General features: G+C 39.0%; 1 long non-coding RNA gene across 1 annotated transcript in view; it reads right to left on the bottom strand.

Moving 5' to 3' along the window:
- Window positions 1–496: 496 nt before the first annotated feature.
- The window catches only part of LOC131277872 (uncharacterized), a 75428-nt gene continuing 49051 nt past the window's right edge, over window positions 497–26873 (bottom strand). The window contains exon 3 of the long non-coding RNA XR_009184900.2: window positions 497–561. This is a non-coding gene — a long non-coding RNA (uncharacterized lncRNA). The remainder of the gene's footprint in view (window positions 562–26873) is intronic.

Genomic DNA, 26873 nt, shown 5'->3' with positions numbered 1-26873 from the left:
ATTGTAGGTGGGAAGGTACAATGGTACAAACCCGGTGGAAAATATTTGGAGAGTTTCTCAATAAGTTATATTCAGAGTTAGCACATGATCCAGCAATATTACTCCTTAATTTATACCCCCATAATTGAAAACAGACATTCAAATAATTGTACACAAATGTTCATAGCAATACTATTAACAATTACAAACAAGTGGGAGCAACCCAAATTTCTATCCTTGAGTGAATGCATAACCAAAATACCTAATATCCAGACATTGAAATACTGTTCAGCCATAAAAAGGAATGAATGAAGTTACGGCACAAGTGATAATAACATGGACAAATCTCAAAAACACCATAAGTGAAAGAAGCCAGATTAAAAGGTCACATTTTACGAAGATTCTTTTTATTTGGAATATCCAGCGTGGGTTAATCCATAGAGACAGAAAGAGGTCGAGTGGCTGGTAAATGTTTAAGGGAGTGAAGAACGGGGTGTGGCACCTGCTGCAGACGTGAGCTTTCCCGTGAAGTAATGAAAACGCTCTGGAACTAGATCAGCCTTGGTAGAAAGAAAGCTGCACCTGTGAGAGAACAAAAGGTCACCCGATTGTGGAGGAGAAAAGAATAAAGGATCTTGCAAGAATGGCGACCTGGATAACGTGGCTGGGCGCCAAACGACAGGAAGCACTGACATTTAGACCCTAAACCTAACACGCAGGCCCCTCCCCTGCCCCACTGATTGGGGCTTCAGGGTTACAGCCAGGGAGAGGGCTAACTAACTTGTGCTGTTCCCCTCTGAGACCCGCTCCAGTCCCCGCATTCCAGCGGGCGGGCGGGCGTGGGGGCCTCTTTCACTCCTGGCACCGCTTTTCAAATTCCGCGCTGCTTTCGCTTTGATCCCGCCCTCGCTTCTCACCATTGGCCCCCTCGCTTTGGCCTCGCCCTCATTTCTCACCATTGGCCCCTGGCTTTGGCCCCACCCTCGCTTCTCACCATTGGCCCCCTCGCTTTGGCCCCGCCCTCGCTTCTCACCATTGGCCCCTGGCTTTGGCCCCACCCTCGCTTCTCACCATTGACCCCCTCGCTTTGGCCCCACCCTCGCTTCTCACCATTGACCCCCTCGCTTTGGCCCTGCCCTCGCTTCTCACCATTGGCCCCTCGCTTTGGCCCTGCCCTCGCTTCTCACCATTGGCCCCTCGCTTTGGCCCCGCCCTCGCCTCTCACCATTGGCCCCTCGCTTTGGCCCCGCCCTCATTTCTCACCATTGGCCCCCTCGCTTTGGCCCTGCCCTTGCTTCTCACTATTGGCCCCCTCACTTTGGCGCCACTTTTCAAATTCTTGGCGCCAAAGCTGCTAGAACCCCTTTCCCTCCCTCCTCCAACTGCAGAGCCAGCTCTGGCTCCTTCTTTCTGTGAAAAGTAAACTTAACCCTTTCCTTACAAGCTGATGCACAACATTGTGTGTGTACCAAATGCCACAGATTATACTCTCTAAAATGGTTAATTTTATGCTAGTGCATTTTTTTAAAATTTATTTTTTTAAAACGTTACATTAAAAAATATAAGTGGTCCCCATTATACCCCCCACCCCTATCACCCCACTCCTCCTACATCAACAACCTCTTTCATCATCGTGGCACATTCATTGCATTTTGTGAATACATTGTGGAGCACTACAGCACCTCATGGACAGTGGTTTACATTGTTGTTTACACTCTGCCCCAGGCCACCCAGTGCGCCAGGTGTGCTCGTGAATTTCACCTCATAAAAAATGTGCTGAGAGCTCAAGTACAGTAACTGCATGATACTTTATTCAAGGAAACTCAATTTTCTCTTCAACATAAAACTTGTATATTGTAATATATATGTGAGTATAAACATTAATAGTTCAAAGATTTATAAAGTTATTTTCTCATATTATTTTTTCATACAAAAAAGAGAATATATTCTGAGATAATAAAATAAAAATGGGAAATGCAAAAGAAACATTTGGGCAGTCGAAACTCGGAATCTGAGACCTGGAAGGGTCCGAGATGGGGGGGAAGGCGACCCCTGCAGGTGGGTTTGATTCTCGCGGGGAGAGGGGCGAGGGGGAGGAAGGGGCTTAGGGAGGAGGGAACTTGGTGAGGAGGCGGCCTGGAGAGGAGGGAAGCTTGGCGAGGAGGGGACTTGGGGAGAAGGAGGGGCCTTGGGAGAAGTAGGGCCTGGAGAGGAGGAGGGGACGTGGGGAGGAGCTTGGGGAGGAGATGTCTTGGGGCTGGGCTGGGGGAGGCAGCTTCCACAGGACTCCCGCCATCCCCTCCATCCCAGCAGGCTCAGGCCCCATGTCAGCCCAGGAGACCCCCACGAGCCACCCGCCATCCTGTCCTCCAGGTAAACTGCTCAGCTGTGTGGGAAACTGCATGAGCCCTAAGAGACTGCGGTGCAGGGCGACGTCTCAGGAGCCCACCCCGCTCCACTGGGAGATGGCTGCTCCTCCTGTAGCTAGAAGTCAGCGGTCCACACAGTTTAAAGAAGTAAAAACTTCCTACCTGTACCGTTAATAACTCAGTTTTAGTCCGGAAGAAATGGATGAAGGTTAGAAAGTTCACAATTTTCATCTGACCCCAGTAAAAGTGTAATGTGAGCCAGAGAGCATATCGACTTGTACTAGGGAAAGACTGGAGTTTTGAAAGATTCATCAGAAGGCATTTTTTCTTGACGAAGCTAATGGTGATTTACCAGATGACAAGTTTTCATTGTTTTGTGAGTTGGTTCCCCAGTTTTTAATGCAATTTTGAACATTGGATGAATGTTCTTTCTGGATGAAAGCAGAAAGAATCAAGTGAAAATAATGGTGTGGTCTATGAGGTATTTAAGGAAATGAGATTCATTTTATACAGGGAATGCACCAAACCTTGACAAAGTGGCTGATAGCCTGTTGGCAGCTGCAGACAGTATGCCCCTGAACTGCTAAGGTCATGTGGGAAGAAGCTTGAGTAGTAACCTCTCAGAGAAAAGGGTGCTGACTTGCACAGTGCAGAGCAGTTGAAGGCACAAGCCATAGGCTTTATTAATAGGTGCAGTGTACTTGGACAACTTGGGGTAAAGATGGAAAAACTGGAAACATCAGGGTGGAAGGCCACGATTCACTCACCCTCAAGTAGTAGCAGGAGCCTTCTGAGCACTGGCATCTGCAGTGTCCACACTTTGGCAAATCCACCCAAACAGCTAAAACAGTCCTGAAAACTTCCATGAATTGTAAAACAATGGAACTGAGGAATTGACTTTTACTTCTCTGGGTTCAGAATGATTCTAATACACAAATCATAAGCAAAAGTTTCTTCTGTTATATTGTCCACAGAAAAGAAGCTGAAAAAGCCTATTGTTTGCTTTACAGGTGGATAATTTATGGTTTCCTCTTCAGCTTTAAATTAGACTGATTATATTCTTAATTTACTTTAAGGCTGTAGATGATCTTCAATGACTTCTCTGATTTATATAATACTTTAATTTGTGTGTGTCTATGTGCCTTGTCTTTTTCACCAAGTCTATGCACTAGATCCATAATACAGTAAGATTGGTAAGTAAAGATATTAAGTTTCAAAAGGATCTTTCATTATTTTAGAAAACAAAATGAATTTTATAGGGTTTACCCTATGTAATGTCAAAGGTTCTGCTTAAAAGCTCTTGTACTGGAGATTACCTGGAATGACTCAGTCTAAGTTCTAGGAATACAGTAGAGCCTATGGACCTTCAAGATAAGTTATGGCAATATGCTGCTTCAGTTCTAATTTAATGTTCATTCTGGGAGTGAATATGCAATAAGTTGACCTGATTTTTTAAGAAAAATAGTAAGGTTTGTCTCTATGTAAAGTGTCCAATAAACTAAGAGAATCAAACTTTTGTTTGTGTTTCTTTGGAGGATTATCCAAGTTTACAATGATTGAGAACTGATGGAGGTTAAGATTTCAATGAGAATAAAGCATGTGTTGTGCTGAAGTAGTTTTTTAAAAGTTTTTGGTGACCTAGATTTATATGAAGAATTCTGTGCATGTTAAAAGTAAGGATGACCAGATTAAATTTAATGAATGGACCAATTAAGAGACATATAAAAAAGAAAGATAATTAAAAATAATACTAATACCTAAAAAAGAGAAAGATGTATATGCTCTAAGTCAAGCCTAACCTAAGTAAGGGAAACTACCCTATATCAATCAAATTATTTTCTTTAAGACAAACTTGTTCTGCCTAAAAGAATCTTGCCAAATTCATGAATCACTTACTAAAGTTGTAAGAGCCAAAAAATTAACCTCATTATATTTTCTTTCCTTTCATTTTCTGGTGATGAGAACAGAATCTGAAGGCCACTGCTGAGAACTCTGGAGATAGGAAAGACAGAAGAAGGCACCTGCTGAATCCTTTGAGTTCTCTGTCCTCCCCACTATCTCCACAATTTATGGGTGAGTCTCTCTTGGATTTGAACTCCACTCTTTTTGTGTTTGACTCTCTGATCTCACTAGCTCTTAGTCCAAGGTCAGTGGGTCAATCTTACCGATGAGAAAACTCAAATTTTGAGTCCGAGTCTCTACTGTTAAGGTACAGTACAGTTTCATTTTTGCTACTGCTGGTTTTCATTACCCCATAAGCAAGATAAGAAGCAAAATAATAAAGGTGGGGTCTTCATACTCTTAAATTTTTTATTCTCCACCCTCTGGAACGCTGGTATATTCATGATAAAAAATTATTTGGCTGGAACCTGTGCCTATGAAACAAAATGGCAAAATCTCACCAAAGACTACCTAGAATGTCAATATTCTTTTTCATGGCTCTATTTCAGTTAATGAATATATGCAATTAACTGGCCAATTTAGGTTATTTCCAGTTTGCAGTTTGCTGTGGGTTAAATTGTGTTCCCAAAACAGGATATGTTCAACTCTTAACCCCAAGCACCATGGACATGACTCTATTTGGAAATAGGGTATTGGAAGATGTGATTAGTTAAGATGGGGCCAAACTGGATTAGGGCTGGCACTAATCCCATGTGACTGGTGTCCTTATAAGAAGGAAAGAATTGGGCACAAAGAGAGAAGATGCCATGTGATGGAGGCAGAGATGGAGTCATGCTGCCACAAGCCAAGGAGCACCAAGGTTTGCATGTAATTGCCAGAAGCTGGAAGAGACAAACAGATTCTTCACTGTGTGTTTTGAAGGAAGTGTGGCCCTGCTGACACTTTGACTTCAGAACTGTGAGATGATGGATTTGTAGTTTTAGGCCACCTAGTTTGTTGTTCTTCGTTCCAGCAGCCCTAGGGCACTAAAATAGAGATTTTACAAATAATGATGCGTAAACATTCTGATACATGCCTTCTGGTGGACATATGTATGGATATCTGTTGGCTGTGGAATTGCTGAGTTAGAGAGCATGTGCAGGTTCAGCTTTAGAGGTTACTGACAATAATTTTGCAGAATGGTTTTCACGTGTTTATTTACCATTTTCTTTATTCTTCTGGAATTTGCCTTTCCATTTTTCCTGCCAATTTTTTTTAGTATAATATTTATTTTTACTTATTTTTTAGCAAATTTTTATTGTCTTTTTTTTTTAAAGATACATAGATCACACTAAATGGTACATTAAAAAATATAAGAGGTTCCCATATATCCCACTGTCCTCCCACAGCTCCTCACATGTTAACAACCTCTTTCATCAGTGTGGCACATTCATTGCATTTGGTGAATACATTTTGGAGCACTGCTGCACCACACAGATTACAGTTTACATTGTACTTTACACTCTCCCACAGTCCATTCAGTGGATTATGGCAGGACATATAATGTCTTGCATCTGTCCCTGCAATATCATTTGGGACAACTCCAAGTCCCAAAAATGCCTCAATATCACACCTCTTCTTCCCTCTCCTTGCCCTTGGCTACTCCTGTTGCCACTGTCTCCACATCAATGATACAATTTCTTCCATTGCTAGAGTCACAATAGTTCTATAGTAGAATACCATATTTTATTCCTCCATTCTGTGCACCCTGGGATGGCCATGCCCACTCCATCTCTAAATCAAGAGGGGGCTTAGATTCCACATGACTGCTGGATGGAATTCTCCTGCTTGCAGTTGTAGACTTTCTGAGTTTCCTTGTATGGTGGTTGTCCATCCTCACCTTCCTGTTAGCTGACCTGGGTGAGTCCCAACGAACTGGAGAGTAGGTGTTACAACTCTGCTGAGGCTCAGGGCCCAGCTAGCACATGGACAGTCCAGAGATTCAAGTCTCCTGAGAATCCACTAACCCCAACACTGACCATAGGTTCAGTAAAAGTAACAGAAGAGGCACGTGTAGAGAGGTTACATCTGAGCCAACTCCATTACACTCAGGAGCACAAATTCCAAAGTAGGGCCCACTGGCAAGGCACTGAACTCCAGAGCCATCTGCCATGACCGAAGAACCTGTGTGTCTCTGTAGCCCCCAGGAGCACCAGTACCGAGGTTGTATCTACTTTGGCTGTCTCTGGTATCCTGCTGGGACTTTCATTCACATCACTCTTCTGATGACCTCCTGACTCATTTGAAGTCCCTTAGCCTTATATTGAAGATTTTCCCCTCTTTGATTTGTGGGCACCCTTTGCATGCTGTGGATACTTAAGCTTCATCATATATGATACAAATGACATATCACAGTCAAACTATGAAAGTCAAACACATTTTTTTACCTTTCTTACAATGAAAATTTTATTTTTAAAGGAGCTTTAGATTACTTAAATATTACATAAAAAAACATAAGGAATTCCCCTATGTCCCCCTTCCTCCCCCTCCCACACTTTGCCACATTAACAAAATCCTCAGAAGTGTGGTATATTTGTTGCAATTGATGAACTCATATTGAGGCATTGTTACTAACCATGGAGTACAATTTATAGTTTATACTTTGTCCTGCACAATTTTATAAGTTATGACAAAATATACAATGGCCTGTATCCATCCCTGCAATGTCATGGAGGATAAATCCACTGTACTTAAAGTGTCCCCATGTTACACCTATTCTTCCCTTTCCCATCCCTCAGAACCTCTGGTGGCCACTGCCTTTACATCAGTGGTAAGTGTTCTTCCACTGTTAGAATAATAACACATTTTATAGTAGAATACTAATAAGGGTACTTTAGTCCATTGATCATTCCCCATTCTTGAGGATTTGGGGTTGGTGATGCCCCCTCTGCTTCTAATATAGAGGAGGTCTAAATCCAGATGGGAGATGGATGGGACTGTCTTACTAGGTACTGTCTGTACCTTGGGATGGCATTGACCATCATCATCTCCTTGTTAGTTGTCCTGAGTGAGAGGAATGACATATTCAAAGCAATGAAGGAAAAATTGCCAGTCATGATTTCTATATCCAGCAAAATGAAAGTGAAATAAAGGCAATCCAAGATAGACAAAGAGTAAGAGAATTTTTCATTAACAAATATGCTGTCTTGGTTTACCAGGTTGCTCTGACAAATATCACACATTCTTGGCCTAATCAAATGGAATTTACTGCCTGATAGTTTTAAAGACTCTAGGTCCAAAATCAAGTTGTCAGCAAGGCTTTCCCCTGGAGCTGTAGCATTCTGGTGATGGCTGTCTCTCATTTCATGGTGATGTCCTGTATCTCCTTCTGTGGCTTTCTCTACTATCTGTGGCCACATTTCTTCTGTTTATAAGGGACCCAGTATCACAGATTCAAGTCCACACTGATTCATTCACACCACACCCAAATAGAATCTTAGAAGCTCCTATTCACAAATGAGTTTATACTTTAACTGATAATACAACTTCTAAGAGTCCTATTACAAATAGGTCCACATAAGAACATGGATTAAGAATGAGAACATGTCTTCTTGGGTATATAATTCAATAACCCAAAACATGCCTTACCAAAAACATCTTAAAGCTAATGCTTGATATTTAAAAGATATTACTCCAGACAAGGGCTCAAATTCACAGGGAGAAATGAAGAACATCAGAAATTATAATTACTTGAGTTAATAGAAAAGACTATAGAGATATACTTTTTCTCATTTCTTGCCTTAACTTCTATAAAAGAAGTAAGATTATCTAAATCAATAATTATAATTTTATATGGTACATTCATAATATACATAAATATATTGAGAATGGCATACAGAAAAGGGGAAGACATGGAGTACATTGGAGAAAATTTTCTACATTTTTCTAAAATTATATTAGCATTGATCTGAAGTAGACTGTGATGAATTGATACATATATTCTTATCTTTCAATTAAAATCCTTAAGGAATGACTGAAGAAGTTAAAATTAATTTATGTAGTGCTATACAAATGTCTAACACAACAAAGGCAGTCAAAAGGAACAGAAAAACAAAAAAGAGAGAGACAGAAAACAAATCCCAATATGGGAAATATACATCTGAACATGACAATAACTATATTAAATATGAATAGTCTAAATACTCCAAAGTCAGAGACTGTCATGCTGGATGAAATTGCAAGACCCAATTATGTACTGTCTATAAGAGACACACCTTACATTCAAAGACACAAATTCAGTACCATAATAGAAAAAGATATACCATTTAAATAGTATCCATTAAAGATCTGGAGTAGTTATATTATTATCAGGCAAAATAGACTTTACAGCAAGATTTATCATTAAAGATACAGGGAAACATTGCATAATAATGAAAGGGTCAATACATGAGAAAGATATGCACAATTAACAAAAATGCCTTCATGTATTAATACATAAAGGAAAAGGACTGGCACCTAGCACAGAGATAATGAAGTAAAGAGGAGGAGGCAAGGTTACTATCAATTCCTCCCACTTTATGCTGCCAACAAACATAATTTATCATGATTGTTTTAATCATTTATTAGTTTGGCTCATATAGAGCAGGCTCTTCCTCTAAATGTTCAGCCTATAGCTCTCTTTAGCATGTACATTTGATGTACAATGAGTGTTACTGAATGAATGAATTAGTAAGCAGTGAATAAATGAATGCATCCTCTGCCAGAGATGGGGAAGCAAGGGATCATAATTTGTTATAGGAACTATAATAAATTTGGATGCCTTCTGTAGTCCAAATGGAATTCCTAGACTTGTTAATAGGAATTCATTGAAAAACAGGAATGTGGTACTCAACCTTTACCATCTCTATTCTTTGCTTGGATATTCTCAATTCTCATTGTTGTGTTTAAATCCATTTCTTCACTTTTGCAAGCTTATTTTACCTGAAATTTATTAAGATCTTGAGAACTGCCCTTTGGAACCCTCTTTGTAATACTCTGACCTCTAGTGTAAGATAGCTCTGAAGTGGTGGGGGATGAGCCTGGAGAGGTGGATCATGCTAGGCCATGGTGGGGAATTTGAACTTTATTGTGCAGACTACATAAACCATTGAAAGATTTTAGATCTGGGAGTAATTGTCTAAGAGGCATTTTATAAATATCCTAGCAGCCACATAGAGGATGAATTGGAGTCAGACCAGGCCAGAGGAAGTAGAGGGAAGATTTTGACAACGATCCTAAGACTTGGAAATAGGAATGGGTGAAGGGGTGAATTTAAGGAAACATTTAAGAATTAGGGTTGACATATTTTCATGATTAAATTACACCAAAGAGAGTGGGAGTAGTTAAGGAAACCTGCCTTCTTCTGGCTTAGAGAATTGTTGGTGACATTCATCCAGAAAGAGATCTTTAGTTTGAGTGCCCATGAGAGTCCACTTGGGAATTCAGATGTGGAGCTCAGGAGAGTGTTCTGGGCTGGACATGAAGGACTGGGCTCCCTGGCATGTGGACTGAGTTGAAGCCATGGGCTTTGGTGTGGTCACTCAGAGTGGGAGGGAAGTGGGCAGGAGCTTAAGCCTTGGGGAACATCAAATTGTAAGGGATATTCAGAGAACAGGGTATTGGCCTAATGACATCCAAACAGCCTCTGCTTATAAAGACCCAGCCATATTGGAGTAACCCAGCCCCATTCAGTTTGGCCATACCTTAATCAAAAACATCTTCAATTCTCTATTTACAGTTATGTTCACATGCACGGGACTCAGATTTTAGACATGAACATGCTTTTTGTGGGGACTGGCTCAATCTTTGCATGTGTTTACACATGAAATATGTATGTATAAATATAAATACATATATATACACAAATACACACATATATAGACAGACATTCCACAAATATATGTAGTCACACTCAGATACATGCAGACACTTAGAGCAGACTTACCTTAAAGGAGATGTTAAAGGAAGTTTAGGCTTTCAGGTTGAAAGGATAGAAACAGAGGGAAGCAGACTTGGTCCAATGGCTAGGGCATCTGCCTACCACATGGGAGGTCCACGGTTCAAACCTCCAGCCTCCTTGACCCATGTGGAGCTGGCCCATGCACAGTGCTGATGCATGCAAGGAGGGCCTTGTCATGCAGGGGTGTCTCCTGCATAGGGGAGCCCCACATGCAAGGAGTGTGACCTATAAGGAGAGCCACCCAGTGTGAAAGAAAGTGCAGCCTGCCCAGGAATGGCACTGCACACACGGAGAGCTAACACAAGATGATGCAACAGGTGCCACTGATAAGGATAGAAGCAGTCACAGAAGAACATACAGTGAATGGACACAGAGACCAGACAACTGGGGGGGGGGAGGGGGAAGGGGAGAGAAATAAATAAAATAAATCTTTAAAAAAATAATAGAGACAGAAACTTGTGACAATTACTCAACCCTACTATCTTGGCACAGAAACACCATAGACAATATGTATTAAATGAGTGTGACTGTGTTCTAATGAGACCTTACCTATGGTCACAGACATTTGAATATCATATAATTTTCTGATATTCATGAAATATTGTTCTTTTTTCCAGCCATTTAAAAATGCAAAAACATTCTTAACTCAAAGACTGCAAAAAGAGGTGGGAAATTTCATCTCCCATACAATCCAAGATCTAAATACATCAGATAAATGAAAGAAATAAGTATAAAATCAATATGGGTATAGAGGACCTGAAAAATAGTACAATCAACTTGATCCAATTTACACATACAGAACACTAAACCACACCAGAGCAGAATATATATTCTTCTCAGGTGCACATGGAATATGCAACAAGTCAGATCATATTCAGGACAATAAAACACACTGTTTCAAACATAAAATAATATAAATAACACAAAGTATCTTCTGTGATCATAGTGGAATTGAACTAGAAATCAATGACAAAGATAACTGGAAAAACCCCAAGTATTTGGACATTTACCAATGTTCTTATCAACCCATGGGTCAAAGAAAAATTCACAAGGGAAATTAATAAATATTTTAACTGAATGAAAATGAAAATATAATGTATAAAACTGGGTGAGGTGCAATAAAGCAGTGCTTAGGAGAAAATTTTAGCATTAATATTTATGTTTTAAAAGGAAATCTCAAAGCAGTAAGCTAAGATTCCATTGAAAGACTAGAGAATGAAGCGCTGGGTCTGCCAAGTATAGTATTTAACTAAGACCAGAAATCCTTTCTAATGGGAGGAAAGTTTCTCAATGAAGCTCACTCAACAGGACAGGTGCTTCATGCTGAATTGTCCTATGGGGAAGGGCAGGTTGAGAGATATTTGTTTTTCCATTTTTTATATATGATGCATCATTATGTTGAGTGACATAAGCCAGACACAGAAGGACAAATATCTTATGGTCTCACTAATATGAAGTACTCACATAGTAGTACTTACATAGATAAACTCTAGTTTACTAGGAGATAAAATGTGGGTTGAGAATGGGAGATGATGCCCAATGTATGTTGAATTTTTAAAATTGTAAAAGTGTGGAAATGAAGAGCTGATGGTAACACATTACAGTGCGTATAACTAACACTGCTGACTTATAAATGAGATTGTGGCTGAAAGGGGCTGAATGTGGATGTAAATGCCAATTGCAAGGAAACTAGAGAATAATCTAGCAAACATGTAGCCATTTCAGTGTTGAATGAGATGGTGATTAATAGTATAAACATAACAAAGTTCTTTTACAAAGGATTAAGAATATGGTGATATATGGGAAAATTACAACAAATATAAGTTAAAGATGATAGTTTACAGTAATATTGTAATGTTTTTGCAGCAATAGGGGAATATATAGGGTAAGGGATTTTTCCTTCTGGAGTAACGAGTGTTCTAAAATTGACCAAAGTGATCACTGAATAACTGTGTGATGAAAGTGAGAGCCACTGAGCATACACTTTGAATGGACTGTCCAAATCATGACACTGTATAACACAGGGAATCTGGTGGCAGAAGGACTGTGGTTAAGATCAAATATTAAAACATTCTCTCATGAACTATAACAAATATATAATACTAATATAGTGTGTTCATAAACAAAAGGGTTGGGGGGGAATACACCAAATATAAGACATGGGCTATTGTCAGTTCATAGTTTGTAAAATGTTTCACAACAATGCAATGTGTTGGTGGTAGGGTGATGTATGGGAGCATGCTTGTTATATAAGTTCACAAATTTTACTATGTACTTACAGTTTAGGTAGGTGACTATATGATATAGTTCATTAAAATTTTAGAAAAAAAATGTAGAGCACAAAACATATATTAGGTGTTTATTAATTGGCAACTATTATAACTGTTTCTACTATGGTTGATAAATGCCATACATATTAGCTCATAATTTGCATTTTACAGTGCCCTAACACAGACAAATAATTATAACTTGCACTTACTGTGGTCTTACTTTCTGCCAAGCATGAGGCTAATTCTTCATAAAAAAAGTGATGTGCACCTTTTTATTACAAATTGCTAAGCCCTAATTACTCTAGAATGTGATAGCATCCTCTGGCTTATAACGCATTCATGGCTACCCATTATGCTTACAATCAGATTAAGTGTTCATTTTAGTTTATGTGGTGAGCAGCCTGTAAATGGCTCCTAAGGATCTCTGCCTCCTGGCTTACACAACTTTGTCTGGAATTAGGGACTCTTCTAATCAAATAATATGGACAAAAAGATGATGTGTAACTTCCAAGATCCATTAAGAAGCCATCTGTCCACATAGAAGAGGTGGCATTGGATTGGGAAAAGTGGACATAATGGACAAAGGGTATGGGGAAAGGCAGGAAGAGATGAGAGGTGGAGGCGTCTTCGGGACATGGAGCTGCCCTGGATGGTGCTTCAGAGGTAATCACCGGACATTGTAAATCCTCACCGGGCCCACTTGATGGAATAGAGGAGAGTATGGGCCATGATGTGAACCAATGTATATGAGGTGCAGAGGTGCCCAAAGATGTACTTACCAAATCCAATGGATGTGTCATGATGATGGGAACGAGTGTTGTTGGGGGGGGGGGAGAGGGGGGGTGGGGGGGTGGGGTTGAATGGGACCTCACATATATATTTTTAATGTAATATTATTACAAAGTCAATAAAAAATAAAAAAATTAAAAAAAAAAAAAAAAAAAAAAAGAAGCCATCTGTGATAACTGTCCTGCTAGTTCTTTGTTCTTTCTCTATGGATGTATGTGTCTATATCTATCAATCTTTCTGTCTCTTTCTCTTACTCTCCCTCCCTCCCTCTATCCCTCATCTGGGAAACAAGCTGCAGTGTTATGGGCTGCCCTGTGCAGAGGCCCACATAGAATAAAACAGAGGCAGTGCCTGAAAACAGAAAGGGACACAGGCCCTCAGTAGAAACTGAATCCTGCCAATAACACGAGTGACCTTGGAGGTGGATCCTTCACCAGGGGAGCCTCAGCCTTGGGAAGGGTGACAGGGTGGCAGATGCCTCCAGATTAGGAGAACTGGGCCAGACTTGACCCTGGATTTGACAGCAAGTAGATTGTTGGGGATTGCCAAGAACAAAAGTGGGGATAGAGGTCATGATGGGGTCCCAGACAGAGGTCATAGACACAGGGAGTCTGCTTATTCTATTTATTTCATATCAGTGAGATCATACAATATAGGTACCTTTTGTTGTTTGCTTCCATTGTTTACATTCATTTATTTATTTTTAACTGCTAATAAAATATTTTATTTTTTAATTACCTCTTTAAAAAGTTAATAGATCATGCAAAATGTTACATTAAAAAACATAAGGGGTTCCCATATACCCCACTTCCCACCCCCCAATATAGGTACTTTTGTGTCTGCTAATTTCATTCAACATAATGTTTTCAAGGCTCATTCCTTTTTATGGGCTTCTTCACATTGCCAGTTACAAAGGAGCATGAGAAACCTTTGTTGAATGATGGATATATTCAATGTCTTAATGAGGCAGTGAATTCATGGATATAGTAGTTTAAATATTATGTCCACCAATTATGTTATGCTCCTGCCTTCAAGAGGTGGAGCTTAATTCCTCCCCTGTTGAGCACAGGCTGCCCTAGTGGCTCACTTCTAGTGAATAGAACATGGCAGAAATGATGGTGCATCCTGCCAGTGCTGTCATAAGAGGCATTCCAGCTTCCTCATTGTGCTCTTTCCAGGTCACCCACTCTGGGGGAATCCAGCTGCCATGGCATAAGGACACTCAAGCAGCTCTATGAGGAGACCCATTCAGCAAGGAACTGAGGCCTCTTCCCACAGGCAGTAAGGACCTGGAACTTTCTGCCCACAGCCCTGACAGTGAGTGATCTTGCCTGGGGAGTCTCCAGCCTCAGTCAAGCCTTCAGGTGAGGCTGCCTAACCGAGGTCTTCACTGCAGCTTCCTGAGAGACCCTGAGCCCCAGTCAGCCAGCAAGGCCACTTCTGGATTCCTGGTCCACAGAAACTTGTGAGATAATAAATCTTTACTGTTTGAAGCTGCTAACTTGGGGATGAATTTTATGTATATATTTACTTTTCTTTTATTGAAGCATATAATTCACACATGGATATACATAAACATTAAGTATATAGTAAAAGTTGTGACCTTACAAAAATAAACATACATAGCATCGTACAGGGGTACCATATATCATCCCACCACCAACACCTTGCATTGCTGTGAAACATTTGATACAAACTATGCAAAAGAATCATCAAAATATTACTAATTGTAGTCCATATCTTACATTTGCTGTATTTTTCCCAAAATACACCCTATTATTTTTACAGTATATTTTTATTACAGAGATTGTGAACTTATAAAACAATCATGCACATTTGTATAATTCCCATACTAACACACCTTCACCAACACACTACACCATAGTGGAATATTTGTTATGGATTATGAGGTAATACCATCATACTATTACCATGAACCATGGTCCATAGCATGCATTTGGCACACTCTTCCCATGTCCACACCCCACCCTCCCCTTATCAACACAGTACACCTTTGGCATTGATGCAAGAATATTATGGTATTGCTGTTAACCACCATCCATAGGTCACACCAATTGTATTTTTCCCATGCTTCTTCACATTCCCACTGCCCTGCACTATTGATGTTCATCTGCTCTAGTTCACAGAAGCACACTCTTCCATCTGAACCATCAACTACAATGCTCATCCACCTCTGAGTTCACTGTTAGTTCCTAGATCATTCTCTTGCTTTCTTTCAATTGACATTTACATCCTAGACTACCCTTTTCAGCCACAATCCCATTTATAAACCAGCTGCTACTCACTCTAATGTGTTACCATTAACTCTATCCATTTCTACACTTTTACATTTTTGCTAATTAAAACTTCTCTATATGTCAGCCCTCCTTTTATCTCCTAATGACCTATCCTCTAGGTTTTAAATCCATGAGTTTATTCTTGATGTTTAGTTCATGTTAATCAGACTATGCAAGAGTTATCCTTTTGTTCTGGCTTGCTTCACTTAGCATAATGTCTTCGAGATTCATCTATGTTATCATATGTGTCCCAATTTCATTTCTTCTTACTGAAGTAGAGTATTCCATCTTATGTATATATAATATCACATTTTGCTTATCCATTCATTGCTTGATGGATAATTGGGTTGTTTCCATCTTTTGGCAATTGTGAATAATGCCACTGTGAACATCTCTGTGCTAATGTCTGCTCATGTCAGTTTTTAGTTCTTCTGGGTATATTCCTAGTAGAGGAATTGTTGGATCATATGACAGTTCTCTACTTAGCTCTCTGAGGAATGGCTAAACTGTCTTCCACAGAGGCTGCACCATTTTACAATCCCATCAACAGTGAAGGAGTGTTCCTTACTCTCCACATCCTCTCCAGCACTTACTGTTCTCTGTTTTTTAGTAATGGCAATTGTATATGATGTGAGATGATATCTCATTGTCATTTTGATTTGTATTTCCCTAGTAGCTAGTGATATGGGGATTTTTCATGTGTTTTTTGTCCAATTGTATTTCCTTTTGTAAAAATGTCTATTTAATCTTTTGCCCATTTTTAAATTGGATTGTTTGCTCTTTTAATGAGTTGTACAATCTCTTTATATAGAATGAAAATCAAACACTTATCAGATATATGGTTTCAAATATTTTCTCCCATTGAGTGGGCTTACTTCTCACCTTCTTGACAAAGTCCTTTGAATCACAAAAGTGTTTTAAGTTTGAGATAGTCACATTTACCCATATTTTCTTTCATTGCTCGTGTTTGCAGTGTAAGGTTTAAGAATGCACTACCTACCACAAGGTCTTGAAGAGGTTTTCCAACATTGTCTTCTTGGAGCTTTATGGTTTTTCCTTTTATATTTAGGTCTTTGATCCATTTTTAGTTAGTTTTTAAATAAAGTGTGAGATAGGGGTCCTCCTTGATTCTTTTGGATATGGATATCTAGCTCTCCCAACACCATCTGTTGAAGAGAGTGCTCTGACTCAGTTTGATGGCATTAGTGGCCTTGTCAAAAATTAATTGACCATAGATGTGAGGGTCTATTTCTGAGTGCTCAATTTTATTCTATTGGTCAATCCATCTGTCTTTATGCCAGTACCATGTTGTTTTTACCACTGTTGCTTTGTAATATGCTTTAGAGTCAGGAAGTGAGAGTCCACCAGCTTTGTTCTTCTTAATGAAGTTTTTTTTTTTGGCTATTTAGGACCCCTTACCCTTTGAAATAAATTTTATAATTTGCTTTTTCATTTCTGCAAAGTAGGCTGTTGGAATTTTGATTAGGATTGCATTGAATCTGTAAATCAGTTTGGAAAGACTTGCTATCTTAATAGTTAGTCTTCTAATCTATGAACACAGAATGCAGTTTCATTTATTTAGGCTTTAATTTCTTTTAGCAATGTTTTTATATTTATATAAATATTTTTATTTTTATATTTATATATTTAGCCATGTGCGCTGAGGAGGAGACCCTCACTGGGAAATATCAGTTCTTCAGAACTGTTGGAAAGGGTGGCTTTTCCATGGTGAAATTAGCATGGCACCTTCTCACTGGTCACAAGACAGCCATGAAAATCATCCAGAAAACTGAAAACTCCACCAGCCTCCACATGCTCTCATGAGAGGTGAGCATATTGAAGGCCTTGAAACCTCCAAACATCATCCAGTTGTCTAAAGGTACTGAGAACATCATGGAGTGGAGTATGCCAGAATAGGAGAACTCTTTGACTACCTTATGGCCCAAGGCCCTTCTTGTTAGAACAAGAAGCCCAAGAGAATATTCACCAAGCAGTATCTGCTATGTAGAATTGCCACCTACGTTTATTGCCCACAGGGACTTGAAAAGAGAAAACCTGCTTTTGGATGCTGCTGAGAATACCAAGGTTACCAATTTTGGCTTAAGTAATACATTTAACATTGACCAGAAGCTGAAAGCCTTGTGTGGCAGTCTCTATTGTACTGCCCCCGAAATCTTTAAGGGACACATGTATGATGGGTTGGCCATTGATGTCTGGAGCCAAATAAAATTAATAAGAAAATGAAATAATAATTTTATTTATTATTTATTTATTTATTTCATTTTTTCTCTATCTTTCTCCCACCCACCCCCATATCTGCATTCTGTGTCCATTCGCTGTGTGTTCTTCTATGTCCTCTTGTATTCTTGGCAGCACCAGGAGTCTGCATCTCTTGTTGCATCATCTTGCTGCATCAGCTCTCTATATGGTGCCACTCCTGGGCAGGCTGCACTGTTAGACACAGGGCATCTCAATGTAAGGAGCACTCCTTGTGCATGGAGCTCCCCTATGGGGGGACACCCTTGTGTGGCACAGCACTCCTTGTGCATGGCAGTGCTGTGTGTGGGCCAGCTCACAACATGGGTCAGGAGACCCTGAGTTCGAACCCTGGACCTCCTGTATGGTAGGTGGACACTTTATCAATTGAGTAATGTCCACTTCCCATAATAGTTTTAAACATAAATAAAATTCAGAAAATTAAAAAAAAATAAAGTTAAAAATTGGAATTTAAAAAATAATGAAAAGTATTTAAGAAATTTTTTTTTGACATTTTGCCTTTCATCACTGTAAGATCTGTTGTCTTATATGTACACTGACATTTTCTTCCATTTGTTCCCATAGTGTCTTACTTTTTTTCATTTTGTCTTCAAAGAAATTTTAGGTCACAGTAAAGTCACATAAAAAATACAGTGGATCCCATTTACCCCACATCTTCCCTGTTTCCCCCTTCCCATATTACTCTTTTTACATGTGGATGATACATTTCTTACAATTGATGAATGTAGCTACCAGCCATGATCAATAGTTTACATTATGGTTTACATTTTTGATCATACACTTTTACATAATTTGGTGAAATTTAACATGGCCCATACCTATCATTGTAAGATCATTTGGAACACTTCCGTTGCCCCCAAAATACCCCCTGTCCCATCTTCTATTCCTCCTTTACCCTCAGTTCTAGAGTTAGCAAAAAAATCAGAAAAGGAACAGTTCAGTGGAGACATTGGTCTCAGCCAGAGGTAGCATGACTTCTCAATTTAATAGGAGAGAAAGTGTAGCCAATATGTGTGATTGCAAGGAATATTTGAAGATGTTATGATATGAAAGGGTAATTTGAAAATTGATGATCCATCTGTTTATTAGGAGCTTATTTTATTAAAAATGAGGCATTAGGTTAGAATAAGCATGATCAAAAGTCATGGAGAAGACTTCATGTATTTATTGAGACCAAAACAATAATTCAATTATCAAGACATTAGAGTTGCCAGATATATTTGATAGTCACTAGAGTAAAGAGTTTGTGTTTATACCAGGAAAAATATCCTAATCTCATGAGGTGTCAGAGGCAATCATGCAAAAATGTAGGTATTTGGGTCTTGATCACTAGAGGTAGCAGTTAGTATGAGGGACATAAGAAATTAAATGTTGGACTAGTAATGTTGAAATGTATAATTGGATTAAACTAGGCAGTGAAAATGAGGAGAGAGCTAGGTCAGAGGCTGATGTTTGGTGAGAGGCATGAAGGCATGAGGAGATTCCTGTGAACAAGCCAAAAGGGAGGTCATCATGACCACAGGGTGTGGCCTCTGATGAGTGGTGTGAGATGGGACAGTCCAGGTAAAGCCTAAGTGTGGTGAATAACATGCCAGGAATATAAGCTTGGCACACAGGCTGAGCAGCATTCAAATTCTAGCTGTGTAATCTTCTAGGCATGTAATTTGATCATATTATTGAAGTTTGGTGTATTTCTCATCACAGCCTTTGTTAAATTGTTTAAGAAAAACAATCAACAGGATTACTGTGGCAATAAATTAAGGGAATCTATGTAAATATTTTTCTTTTTCTATACTTGAGGTAAAAATGGGTGTTTATTTATGACACATTAACATTTTTGTCCTTTGAATGCAGTTCATTGTTAACAAAGTTTTAAGGGAAGAATTTACAGTTTATAAATGATTAATGCTTTTACACTTATGTATATTTATATATAAATAGAATGATGTTGCAGCAATATTGATAAATATAGGACAGAATTTCAGGAAGCATTTTCTTAAAAGATCAGATGGGCAAACACCTGTCCATCCTATATTTTCTGAGCCTCTTTGTCCTACAAGGATTGTGTCTCTAGGCACAATATTATAATATATGTATTTCTGCTAATTTCTAATAAATGGTATTTTCAGAGCTGGACTTGGAGGATGGGTGACATTGGTCACTCCAAATGAATACATTTTTAACTTATTAACTCCTTCATGAAATAGATTTTAATTTGCATGAATGATATCCAAATGTACAGGAGAAATATCTAAAAGTCAGGCTTGAGGGAGTGATAATTCTTGAAATTCCAAGTGGGACAACCAAAATGATTTAGGGAAAGTGTATATAAAAGGGCAGGAACTGGAAGGATTGAAGTGGGTGGTTCCAGAGGACTGGGAGGGACACTGGTGAAACAATGAAGTCCCGATGTATGCAACATGAGTGAATCTTGAGGACATCATGTTGAATGAAATAAGTCACATGCAAAAAGACAAGTCTTTTATGGCCTCAGTAATACAAACTAATCAGTAAACTCATGGAGCTAAGATCTATAGCATAAGTTACCAGGAGATACAATGAGGATAGATAATGGGGAACTGATACTTAATCTGTGCAGACATTTTAATAAGGTTGACTGTAAAGGTTTTAAAATGGATACACATCATGGTAGCAAATTATTGTGAGTATTCCTATATGGGCATGATTGTGGTTGAAAGGGGAAGTTTATGGTTGTTTATGTGATTAGAAGGAAACCAGACAATGAACTTGGCACTATAACATAATGAATCCAGTTGTGGTTGATGAATATAGTCAATAATACAAATATAAGTGCTCTTTAATGAACAATAATAAATGTATGCCACTCATACAAGATGCTAATAATGGGGTGTTATAGGGGAGCAATATGAATAATGCAAATTCTGATTATAGTTAACAGTAATATTGTAATATTTTCTTTTTTTTAATGTTTTTTAAAAATTTTATTTATTCATTTTTTTAAAAATATTACATTAAAAAATATGAGGTCCCCACTGGATGGAACGTGGGAGAGTGTGGGCTATGATGTGGACCATTGACTATGGGGTACAGTGATGCTCAGAGATGTACTTACCAGGTGCAATGGATGTGTCATGATGATGGGAGAGAGTGTTGCTGTGGGGGGAGTGGGAGGTGGGGGCGGTGGGGTTGAATGTGACCTCATATTTTTTTAATGTAATTTTTAAAAATAAATAAATAATTAAAAAAATATATATGAGGTCCCCATTCACCCCCACCGCCCCCTCCCCACCATTCCCCCCACAGTAACACTCTCCCCCATCATCATGACACATCCATTGCAAATGAGTACATCTCTGGGCATCGCTGCACCCCATAGCCTGTGGTCCACACCATAGCTGACACTCTCCCACATTCCATCCAGTGGGCCATGGGAGGACATACAATGCCTGGCAATTGTCCCTGGAGCACCACCCAGGACAACTCCAAGTCCCAAAAATGCCTCCACATCTCATCTCTTCCTCCCATTCCCCGCCCCCAGCAGCCACCATGGCCACTTTTTCCACACCAATGCCACATTTTCTCGATTATTAACCACAATAGTTCATGAATAGAATATCATTAAATCCACTCTAATCCTTACTGTATTCCTTCTTCCTGTGGATCTTGGCTTGGCTGTGTCCATTCCACACCTGTGGCAAGAGGGGGCTTAGATTCCACATGGATACTGAATGCAATTCTCCTGCTTTCAGTTGTAGGCACTCTAGGCTCCATGGTGTAGTGGTTGACATTCTTCAACTCCATGTTAGCTGAGTGGGTTAAGTCCAATAAATCAGAGTGTAGGAGCTGAAGTCTGTTGAGGCTCAGGGTCTGGCTATCATATTGTCAGTCCAGAGATTCAAATCCCCTAGATATATCTTAAACCCCAGCACCAACTACAATTCCAATAAAGTATCATGAAAGGCTTGTGAAAAGAGATCACATCTGAGTCCAGCTCCATCATGCAGAAACACCAGCTCCAAAGATGGGCCAACCGACATGGCAGTGATCTCCATCTGCCATGACCATAAAACCTGTGGGTCTCTTTAGCCCTCAAAAGAACCAATACCTGGGGTTGTATCTACTTTATCTGTCTCTGAGACTCTGCTCAGGTGTACATAAGGGCAATCCTTCTGACAACCTCCAGACTCTTTTTAGAGACTCATAGCCATATAGACTCATTTGTCCTTTCCATTTTTCCCTTACTTTAGGTCAAACAGCATTTTTAACTACTATTATTATATGTAGACAGGGATATTCTGTTGTTCCACATTGAACCTTTAATTCAAGGTCATTTTCTAGTTATGTCATCAGCTGGTACTTGGTAGTGATCCCCTGGTGACAGGGAGGCTCATCCCCGGGTGTCATGTCCCACGCTGGGGGAAGGCAGTGCATTTACATGCTGGGTTTGGCTTTGAGACTGGCCACATTTGAGTAACATGGAGGCTGTCAGGAGGGAACTCTTAGGCACAGTGTTGCTCTAGGCCTTGTTCTTATTTCAGGTGTATAGGCTCACAAGCATAGTCATTAGATCAGGGGGTCACTGTTGGACCCTCATTCCTTCCTGGTCCTTGCTGTTGCACTTGGGGGACTGCTGCTGCTCCCCTAGGGACCACGACAGAGCCCCTCCCCCAGCAAGGAACCCAGTACCCCCCCAGCTGTTGTTTTTAATTGTTTTCACTATGAGTATATCCAAACATTTCCATGCACCCTGGAGACATGCCCTATATAACTCCCTGTCAACCATATGTTCCCTGTCAATAACGTCCCATACCAGTATTCCTCTACTGCCATTGTTGAACCACTCTGTGATCCAAAACTTCCTGAAAAGTGAAGCCCAATATAATGTCAGGTTCCCTTACTAGTAAAATGGAATATAGCGATGAGTTTAAAGGTTAGATATAGAATACATATTGATTTGGAAAAATTCTACATCCTATCTTTTTCTTTTTTTCCCCCTAATTATTGAGCTTCTCTTCACAAGAGCCCTAGATCACAGTAATTCATATGTACAATATACAGTACTCCCACATATCCATTATAAAACTTTTTCCCTTCCACAGCGATAATCTTTTAACTTATTCATATCATATTTACTGAAACTGATGTACAAATATTGAGACAATAGCTTTCAACAAGGTAACATTTGTGTTTACATTGTGGTTTATACTTTAAGGTATACAGTTTTCTAAATTTTTTAGTTATCCTATGTTTTACATTATGGTTTACATTATTATTCCATCATCCCCTATATGTTTTTGGTGTAATATTACATGTTTTAGATCCATCCTTGTGTACTCTTGTGAAACACTTCTTTTGCCTTCACATTTACTTTGGTTTCATCTATTCAATATCTATTTCCCTCTCCCCTTGGGGCCCACAGTGACAGTCAATCTTCATTTCTTGAGGAGCCATGTTCAGAGATACTTGCAACAGTGTTGAGGGCTTGACTTGCTCAACTGCCCTAATGCCCTGGGAGTCACCATTTCTCTTGAGAGATACAGTTCCCTCTATTTGATGACATTAGTCCTCCCCAGGATGTGAGTCTACCTTCACTCTCATTATATGGGTCTCTACCCAATGGTATAACCCACTCTGGCAAAATGAGCATTCACATATTCCCTAGGAGTCTGTCCTGCATCAGATTATCCCCTTTGAGTATCTTAAACAGGTAACTTTCCTAATTATATTTTGAAAAGGTTTTCTCAGCATTATACTCTCAACCAACACCTGACAATCTCCTATGTTCATGTGTTGCCCCACCCTCCCCCTAATTTCTTGGGAAATATTACCCATCCGCCCATCCCTAGCCCCCCTCAAAACCCCAAAGCCCCACCCAAAGGTAACCTTACACCCCCATTTTATCCCTTCCTTGTACACATACTTACTTCCAGCTTATCATAGATTTCCCCCATATAGATGTCAGCTTACATCCTTCCTCTACCCCCAATTTCCTGTAAGCCTATCTTCCAGTCTCTAGCTCTCTGAGGCAGCTTGCTTATTTCATATCATTGAGGTCATGTAGTATTTGTCCTTCAATGCCTGGGTTGCTTCACTCAACATAAAGTTCTCAAGATTCATCCATGTTTTCACGTGTGTTTGTAGTGTATTTGTTCTTAAAGCCGAGTAGTATTCCATTGTATGTATATACCACATTTTATTGATCCACTCATCTGTTGATGGGCATTTGGGTTGATTCCAACTTTTGGCGATAGTGAACAATGCTGCTATGAACATTGGTGTGCATATATCAGTTTGTGTCCCTGCCTTCAGTTCTGCTGGGTATATACCCAGCAGTGGTATTGCTAGGTCATATGGCAAATCTATGGTTAGTTTTTTGAGAAACCACCAAACTGTCCTCCAGAATGGTTGGATCCTTCTGCATTCCCACCAGCAGTGGATGAGTGTTCCCATTTCTTCACATACTCTAGCATTTGTATTCTTCTGTTTTTTTCATAGCTGCCAATCTTATGGAAGTCAGATGGTATCTCATTGTAGTTTTGATTTGCATTTCCCTGATAGCTAAAGATTTGGAGAACTTTTTCATGTGCTTTTTAGCAATTTGTGTTTCTTCTTTGGAGAAGTGTCTGTTTAAATCTTATTCCCATTTTTAAAATGGGTTGTTTATCTTTTTGTTTTCAAGATATAGGAGTTCTTTATAAATGCAAGTTATAAGTCTCTTATTGGATCTATGGTTGCCAAATATTTTCTCCCATTGTGTAGGCTCCCTTTTTACTTTCTTGACAAACTCCTTTGAGGTGCAGAAGGCTTTAATTTTGAGGAAGTCCCATTTATCTATTTGTTCTTTTGCTGCTCGTGCTTTTGGTGTGAAGTTCATGAAGCCATTTCCTATTGCAAGGTCTTGTAGATGTTTCCCTACACTGCTTTCCAAGGTCTTCATGGTCTTGGCTCTTATATTTAGGTCTTTGATCCGTCTTGAGTTGATCTTTGTATAAGGTGTGAGATCATAATCCTCTTTCATTCTTCTACATATGGATATCCAGTTCTCCAGGCACCATTTCTTGAATAGGCCATTCTCTCCCAGTTGTGAGGGTTTGGTGGCTATATCGAATATTATATGGCTATATATATGAAGTTCTATATCAAAACTTTCAATTCAATTCCATAGGTCTGTGTGTCTCTCCTTATGCCAATGCCATGCTGTTTTCACTACTGTAGCTTTGTAGTATGTTTTGAAAACAGGTAGTGTGATTCCTCCAATTTCGTTTTTCTTTTTCAATAAGTCTTTGGCTATTCGGGGCCTCTTTCCTTTCCAAATAAATTTCATAGTTAGTTTTTCTAGTTCCTTAAAGAAGGCTGTGTTGATTTTTATTGGGATTGCATTGAAAGTGCAGATCAGTTTTGGTAGGACAGACATCTTAATAATATTTAGTCTTCCTATCCATGAACAGGGAATTTTCTTCCATTTATTTAGGTCTTCTTAGATTTCCTTGAACAGACTTGTATAGTTCTCAGTGTATACTTTTTTTACATATTTAGTTAAATTTATTCCTAAGTATTTGATTTTTTAATTTACTATTGTGAATGGTATTTGTTTCTTGATTTCCTCCTGGTCTTGCTCATTATTGGTGTACAGAAATGCTACTGATTTTGCACATTGATCTTATAACCTGTGAATTTACTAAACTCATTTTTGAGTTCTAGAAGCTTTGTTGTAGACCTCTCAGGGTTTTCTATGTATAGGATCATGTCATCTGCAAATAATGAAATTTTGACTTTTTCCTTTCCAATCTGAATGCCTTTTATATCTGGTTCTTTGCCTTAGTGCTCGAGCAAGTACTTCTAAGACAATGTTAAATAGAAGGGGAGACATTGGGCATCCTTGTCTTGTTCCTGACTTTAGGGGGAAGGATTTTAGGATTTCTCCATTGGAAACAAGGTTGACTGTGGGTTTTTCATATATACTCTTTATCATGTTCAAAAAATTTCCTTATATTCTGATCTTTTGGAGTGTTTTTATCAAGAAGGGTGCTGTATTCTGTCAAATGCTTTTTCTGCATCTACAGATATAATCATGTGATTTTTTCCCCTCAATCTGTTTAAATGGTGTATTACATTGATTCATTTTCTTATTTTGAACCATCATTGCATACCTGGAATGAATCCCACTTGGTCGCGGTGAATAATTCATTTAATGTGTTGTTGAATACAATTAGCAAGTATTTTGTTAAGTATTTTTGCATCTAGGTTCATTAGAGAAATTGGTCTGTAATTTTCCTTTCTTGTGGTGTCCTTGTTTGGCTTTGGTAGTAGGGTAATGTTGGCATCATAGAAGGAGTTAGGCAATGTTCCTTCTGTTTTGATTTTTTGGAAGAGTTTCAGCAGGATTGGTGTTAGTTCTTCCCAGAAGGTTTTGTAGAATTCACCTGTGAAACCGTCTGGCCCTGGGCTCTTCTTAGTTGGGAGGTTTTTAATGATGGATTCTATCTCTTTACTTGTGATTGGTTTGTTGAGATCTTCAATTTCTTCTTTCGTCAATATTGGCTGTTTATGTGTTTCTAGGAATTTGTCCATTTCCTCTGAATTGTCATTTTTGTTGGAATATAGTTTTTCAGAGTATCCTCTTTTGATAGTCTTATTTCTGTGGGGTCAGTGGTGATATCTCCTTTCTCATTTCTTATTTTGTGTATTTGCATCTTCTCTCTTTTTTTCTTTGTTAGTCTCGCTAAAGGTTTGTCAATTTTATTGATCTTCTGAAAAAACCAGCTCTTGGTCTTGTTTATCTTTTCAAGTGCTTTCTTATTTTATATTTCATTTAGTTCTGCTCTTATCTTTATTTCCTTCCTTCTTCTTCCTGTGGGATTACTTTGTTTGTTTGTTTTTTCTAATTCCTCCAAATGTGCAGTTAGTTCTTCAATTTTTGCTCTTTCTTCTTTTTTGATGTATGAATTTATGGCTATAAATTTCCCTCTCAGTACTGCTTTTGCTGCATCCCATAAATTTTGGTATGTTGTGTTATCATTATCATTTGTTT

This window comes from Dasypus novemcinctus, unplaced genomic scaffold (genome assembly GCF_030445035.2).
Source record: "Dasypus novemcinctus isolate mDasNov1 unplaced genomic scaffold, mDasNov1.1.hap2 scaffold_69, whole genome shotgun sequence".
In the NCBI taxonomy this organism is placed as follows: domain Eukaryota; kingdom Metazoa; phylum Chordata; class Mammalia; order Cingulata; family Dasypodidae; genus Dasypus; species Dasypus novemcinctus.
This window is presented reverse-complemented; position numbering and strand designations above follow the sequence as displayed.